This window comes from Mytilus galloprovincialis, chromosome 12 (genome assembly GCF_965363235.1).
Source record: "Mytilus galloprovincialis chromosome 12, xbMytGall1.hap1.1, whole genome shotgun sequence".
In the NCBI taxonomy this organism is placed as follows: domain Eukaryota; kingdom Metazoa; phylum Mollusca; class Bivalvia; order Mytilida; family Mytilidae; genus Mytilus; species Mytilus galloprovincialis.
The window spans coordinates 45,270,504-45,277,773 of record NC_134849.1 but is presented as its reverse complement, the minus strand read 5'-3'; the positions used below and the strand labels follow the sequence as shown (position 1 = coordinate 45,277,773).

At 33.1% G+C, this 7,270-nt stretch overlaps 1 pseudogene; it reads left to right on the top strand.

Annotated features, from left to right (window-relative positions):
• Positions 1-4,473: 4,473 nt before the first annotated feature.
• Positions 4,474-6,936, top strand: LOC143053680 (uncharacterized; annotated as a pseudogene).
• Positions 6,937-7,270: the final 334 nt, after the last annotated feature.

The window sequence follows — 7,270 nt, the reverse complement described above, 5'->3', positions numbered from 1 at the left end:
ATGTAATTGTTCAGAAATATTTCGGATAACAGATATCCTTCGTCAGTCAGATTCTGATGTTAAATGAATCATCTTTAAGTCTTCTTAAATTAAACTTTTACTAAATCTTGAAATTTATACAATAAAAAAAGTCAAATCGAACATCAGTTAAGACGCTTGCATCATTCTAAAAATTTGTTAAACATGACATAGGTTATATGGCTTATTACAACAGAGAGCTCACATATATGCTTTAAATACAAATAATATAAATGTGAGATTTGAACCAGCACAATTCTAAAACTTTGAAGGGAACGACAATTATGATGGTACAACATGTATAAGCATGATAACGTCTGTAAAATTACCAAATATTAAATAAATTTGTTGAAGATACCAATTTAAATTGCTTAATTTTTTGAGGGATGTATAAGTACCAAGCCACGTACTTCTAGTTGTACTTAGTCAAAAACTATTATTACATTTTAACGGCCGTTTGTTCGCGATGTTTATTTAGACTCTGTTGTAGCTACTTTACTCTGTCAATTTCAAATATTTTAAAATTTAGATCCTTCAGTGCTGTCTATTTGGTAATTTTAAAATACAGCTGACCGAGAATCTATACCAGTTCCAATACAGAAACAGCCAGTTCATAACACTTTTATTAAATAATCCAACTTTTTCAATACAGACTTGTTCTAAATGCTGTATTACATACATCAAATGTGAACATAGGGCCAATATTTCCAATACGGACTGGCAATGATGTGAATATAGGGCCAATATTTCCAATACGGACTGGCAATGATGTGAATATAGGGCCAATATTTCCAATACGGACTGGCAATGAATCCTGAATAACATGCACAATATATGTGTACATGTAATTCAGGATTCATTTCCAGTTCGTATTGGAAATATTGGACCGGGCCGAAAAGCAATATATATAGATCATGTGATTTATATGACAAGGACGACGTCACCAGTATGACACATGCCGTTTTGGTAGTATTAGGGCTGTTTTAATCGTATCATTTTATAAATATATATATATTAAATCATGCATGTATAGAATGGTATATCTATATATAAAATAGAGATACCATTCTCTAATGTTTGTGCTATTTTCACATTTCCTGACCGGTGCGAGAAAAATATTTCTCCTCACTAGTGGAAAATCTGTTCTCGGCAAATGATTGGTTGGAATTTAATTGTGACGTTAAATATTCTTGTTTCCTTCTGAATTTTCTTATTGTGACGTCATGAAAAAAGGCGACCATGCCTGATGACGTCACATCAAAAGTACAAAACTTTCCTCAAATCTTTGAAAAAAGTAAGATCACAAAAATACTGAACTCAGAGGAAAATCAATTCGGAAAGTCCATAATCACATGGCAAAATCAAATAACAAAACGCATCAAAAACGAATGGACAAGAACTGTCATATTCCTGACTTGGTACAGGCATTTTCAAATGTAGAAAATGGTGGATTGAACCTGGTTTTATAGCTAGCTAAACCTCTCACTTGTATGACAGTCGCATCAAATTCCATTATATAGTCACCGATGCGTGAACAAAACAAACAGACATAATAGGTAAAAATGTCAAAAATAGGGGTACAGCAGTCAACATTGTGTTATCATCTTAATCACTACAAAAACAACAAATGTAACGAAGAAGCACAAAAAGGCATACATCAAATTAACATCCTCATTTTGATTATATTATACGATTATATTTGTCTATGTAAAATGCACCCATCAAGGAAGGAGGGTATGGGTACTGGTGTAAAATTGCGCGTTTGAAATTTGCACAGGTAGACATGAAAAGGAAGGATAAAAATCATCAGAGAACAGATTCCACCACTGTAACTCGTGTATTAAGATATTTCTCCACTTTCAACAGTTAAATTTTAATTAATTATAAAGCTCGGCAAGTCTCGCGCTTTAAATATTAAAATTTAACTGTCTCGAGTTGAGAAATATCGTAATACATTTGTTGCAATTGTGGAATCTATATTTCTATACATGCATGCTCATACATATATTTTGTATTATATTGCCATAAATTTTAAATGGAGAAGACTTCATAAGTGTGTTTGACTTGTGTCTTAACCAATTTGTACTTGATCAAATAAAATATGTTTAAACTAACAATTAAAAACATTTACAAGTAGATGGAAAACCGAAATGTGTCGAGAAATGCTCGCCTGCTGCTCGTAATTATGTAAGATTTAATTAGACTTTAGTTAGTGATAGAAAAATTATGATTGTGCAGTTTGCCTTAGAAAATAACCGAGTTTTTTTTCTAGGTATACATTTAGTTTCAGGTTGCTCAATCTTGGTGTTGTCAAATTACTTGTCTGTTCGTATTTATGGTTGACATGGAGTTGTCTTTCTTTGACATAAAGATTATTATTATCTCCATAATATTCATGAAAAATACAAACACATAGAAAAATATATTTTCACATTAAATAGGCATTATTCCAAATGTACGTCCATTAATTACGTCTCAATAGAAGATTTCCCGCGGAAAAGTCCATGTGTTAAACGGGATAGACCAAAACGAATTTTAGGTGTGTTTTGTCATTAACATCCTGGTCAATGAACACAGTTAGATAAAATATATATATATGTTAACTATATTTTATTAGTTTTCAGAAAAGTGACTTTATCAGAAAAAAAATATTTGTCGCAGACAACGGTAAATAGCAACCATTATCTTGACATGACATATGAAAACCCCTTAAGCATAATGGTGTATGGAATAGTCCATGGAATTGTCCAAACCGATACAGGTGAAATACGTAGAATAATAATTGTAGACACAGCAATAAGATCAGATTTAAGATCCTCATGAGCCCGCAGTAAAGTAAAAAAAAGCTGTAAAAAGCATTATTCAATAAAATTTGCTCAAATTTGCTCGATTAACTTTGAAGTGAAGACTAATAAATATTTGCGTGTATAGAGTGAACCCCCTAAATAAAATAATACTGTGTTCTTGACGACTTCCCACCTTTATCCGGGCTTGGGACCGTCAATTCTTGCAACTTTCACCAAGTCAGGAAAACATTTTCTTGTAACAAACTTTTGATTTTGACGGCAACAGACAAAATACTAAAAGGGAATATAATATCCATTCTTAAAGTCATGTGTAGTATAAAGTTGTTTGAAATATTTTGGACAACACTTAAAGGTACCATCATCATCTTTTTTTGTAACAACAACAATATTCTATGAAATTCTGCTTGACTTTTAAGTTGAGCCGGATACAGTTTTCTTCTCTCTCTTTATTCATTGACTGACGCACATATTTTAAATCTTTCCTTTCTAAATTTTCTTCTTCAATTTTGAAGAGCTATGAATTTGTTATTTTTGAAGGTCGCCCTGAAAAGTAAAACATGTACAGGCTTGATATAGGTAAAATAATATTTACAGGTAAATGTGGCGCAATTTCATTTCATTTATGGCGCAATTAATACTATCAAAATAAAAGGAGTGGCGCAATTATTACCTTTTCAAAACTGCAATTGGCGCAAACTGATTCTGCCCATTCCTTTAATATCCATACATATCCTTTTTAATTCCTAAGGAAAATTTAAAAAATCTGGAATTCAACATAAATGCTTTAAACCAGAAGAGAATAAGTTAAGGAATAAAATAATTCTAGAATCTTTGGTATGACCTTTTATGAGCAACTATTAAAGTTTTCTATGAAAAGAAGGGTTGGTGATTTGGGGCACAATGTTTAACCCTGTTGGAAGAACTGCAAGAAGTCCGAAAATCTGGGAAGTGTTACTGATGAAAAAATAGAAAACACATTTGATCAATTAAATCCCTATTCTAAAAAGAATTATTTCTATGAACAATCCAAAGATCCGTTAAAAAATTGGATTAAAAATCCCACTGAGTATCATAGCGAAACCTAACAGATCGTATTCAGCAGATTGATTCATATATACAAAATTGACAATTGAGTAATTGGGTCATCCTGAAACATACCTTTTACAATTTAGCTCCCACAATTCTGATACAACTCATCTTCAAATTTTTGAAAGGACTGGGTGATTGTTTTTACGGGCTGATAAAAGTAATATTACTTAATAATTACATTAGATGTATGTTTCATTATAATACGTTATTCTGATTGACTAACTAGCAAGCTCGTGATATTCGTTAATCAATATTGCATTACACAATGCAACTTTTTATTCATGATGACACGAGGTCCCACAATAAAGTGCACAGGTAAATGAAATAAAAACTTGATAAAAGGCGTGTTTTCATTATCCTATAGGTAAAAATGTAATTATAAGTATTGAATGTTTTTTTTTTTTTTGTAACTTTATAGGGTTGTAAAAGCGTTGACCGTGCGCACATTTTTAGTATGAAGCGCTTCCGCGCTTCATACAAAATGTACTTCGGTCATCGCTTTTACACCCCAATAAATTTACAAAAAAGAGCATTCAATTCTTAAGTAACTACTCTAAAGATGTATCCTACAGGATCCCGGTACTACGTTTAAGGTAATTAGGGGATAGTCATTATAAGTTTCTAAATAATAATGCTAGTTGGGTCAAAGCATGTTAACATTTTTGTGCGGTTATGCTAACCGTATTAGGTATATAATTAATGAAACGTTTAATACACCAGTGTCCTAGATTTCACTGCGCAACTTAGTAACATGTTAACTCCGCCCACAGACCTCAATCTTAATGTGTATTGTGTAACCTGATGATCTATTGATTTTCCATGTAGTGCATAGTTCATGTGTTTTTATGCCAACTAAAGATGGAGTCTGGGAAAAGACGATTTGTCGATACTAGTGATGAAGAAATTGAACAAAAATGTTTGAAAATGAGTGCTGACAAAACAATAAAGCAGAATATAGCAGCAGCCACTATTTTCAGGGAGTATTTAAAAGTAAAGAAAATGGATCCTGGATCATAGGTGCTTGAGGACAGGATCCTGTTATGAGCCCCCCCCCCCCCCCCCCCCCCCCCCCCCCCCCCCCCATAGTCCATCCCCCTTATTATCATAAATCTCAGATTTTTAAATATATATCACTTATTTGTACCATATATATACTAATATACCATATTTTTATTCTAAATATGCATGTTTACTATCAACGTGAATCTCGACTATAGAGCGAAGCGAAAGGTTGCCAACTTCGTTTCATGAAATTGGGGCAACGGTCAGGAAAAATTGTTTTAAAATGTAATTAAATTTCACTTACCGGTTAAATCAACGAGTCCATGCGTTTCTCAAATGATTTTCCTTATTGAATTTCGATATCCCGATGTAATATGATACCGTTTTAACACTTTTATTTCAATTTTTCCGCAAGTGATGTTGCATTTTTTTCTCCATTCAACCTCGATCAACGGAAGTTACAATACAACGACATCTGTGTGGTCTTCAACTCAAGAAAGATAACTCGTAAACATGCATATTTAGAATAATAATATGGTATATTAGTATATATATGGTACAAATAAGTGATATATATTTAAAAATCTGAGATTTATGATAATAAGGGGAGGGACTATGGGGCTCATAACAGGATCCTGTCCTCAAGCACCTATGTCCTGGATTTGAACAGTATGACACCTTAAAACTAGATGAAGTGTTGGGTCATTTTTATATGATGTCCGTAAAGCTGATGGAAATCGTTATAAAACAAATTCACTGCAATGCTTGAGATACTCATTGAATAGATATTTAAAGGCTCCACCGTACAATAAAAAAATTCACATTGTGAATGATGAAAGTTCTAGCGCTTCCAGAGAAAATTTTAAAGTGGCAATGGCAGAACTTAAACGCATGGGATTAGGAGACGTCGAGCATTATCCGTCTATTGACGAACCTGACAGAAGAAAAATGTATACCTCAATATATTTATCATCAAATACTCCATTTGGACTTCAAAATAAAGTTCAGTTTGATATTCGCCTGTATTTTTGTCGAAGGGGAATGGAAAATATGCCACAAATGACAAAATCCACGTTTTCTGTAAAAACTGATCCGAAAACGGGGCTTAAATATGTTGTTAAAACTTTAGATGAGTTGACAAAAAACCATCGCAGCAGTGACAAAGAAAAAACTTCAGGGATAATGCCAGAAAATTCCGGTTCTGAGTATTGCCCCGTGTCCTCCTTTGAAAAGTATGTAAATAATTTAAATCCAGAGTGTGACAAACTATGGCAGAGACCAAAAGATCAGTTTTGGAAAGAGGACCCTTCATGGTATTATAACATTCCTGTGGGCGAAAAAACGCTTGGCAATTTCATGTCATACCTGAGCTGAAATTTACACTAACCATTCAATACGTGCTACCGGGGCTACTGTTCTAGCTAAAAACTCATTTGGCAATGCACAGATCATGGCCGTAACTGGACATAAGTCAGTAGCATCCCTTTCTTTGTATCAGCGGGTTGATAATGATGATAAGATACGTATGGGACAGACATTAACAGAAAGCATCACTGAACCTTCTAAAGCATTAGCTTTAACTGCTGGTGAAACATCATCAAATATTCGTGCTTTACTAAGCTCAAGTTGTACAGTGCCTCCTAAAACTTTAGCAATTGCTCCTTCTACATTTCTTCCTCTACCGAATATTACAACAGCTAGCACCACACTTATGAGCACAGAACGTAGTTCCGTTTCTTATAACATAGGACAAAAGACTCTGTATACATCTGCTAAGGAACACAAAGCGCCGCCGTTGCCATTTAGTGGACCTTTGCCATGCAATACGTTTAAGCCAAAACATTTAAGTACAACCCAACAAGAAAACAGCACACAGTCATTTAATGAATCATTGCAAGGCGTTAATCTAAATGAGCTGTTTAACGATTTTACTGAAACTGCCGTAAACATAAATCGTACTACACTTTGTCCTCAAGTTTTCAACAACTGTTCCGTAACTATTGTTTATAAAAAAGAATGACTTAATTTTTAGAAGAAGGACAGTTCTGATAGTTTTTGAACATATTTTTATTAACCGTTTGGTTTAATGTGATCGGGAGCATTTCACTTTGTTTCATTCCATCTTATATTTTTTTTTTCTTATTTATATTTTTAACGGTTTTCTGGACGAAAAACATTTTTTTTTTCTTAATCTGTTATTACTGTTAAGTTTGTATAATACAATACAGAGATGTATAATAAATATATGTTATTTGAATTTCTGGACACAGACCACAATTAATTCCCTTATCACTTCTTTATAACCTTTTGCATCATTAAAAAAATTTCACCATGCACTTTTGTCCAATTTTTTG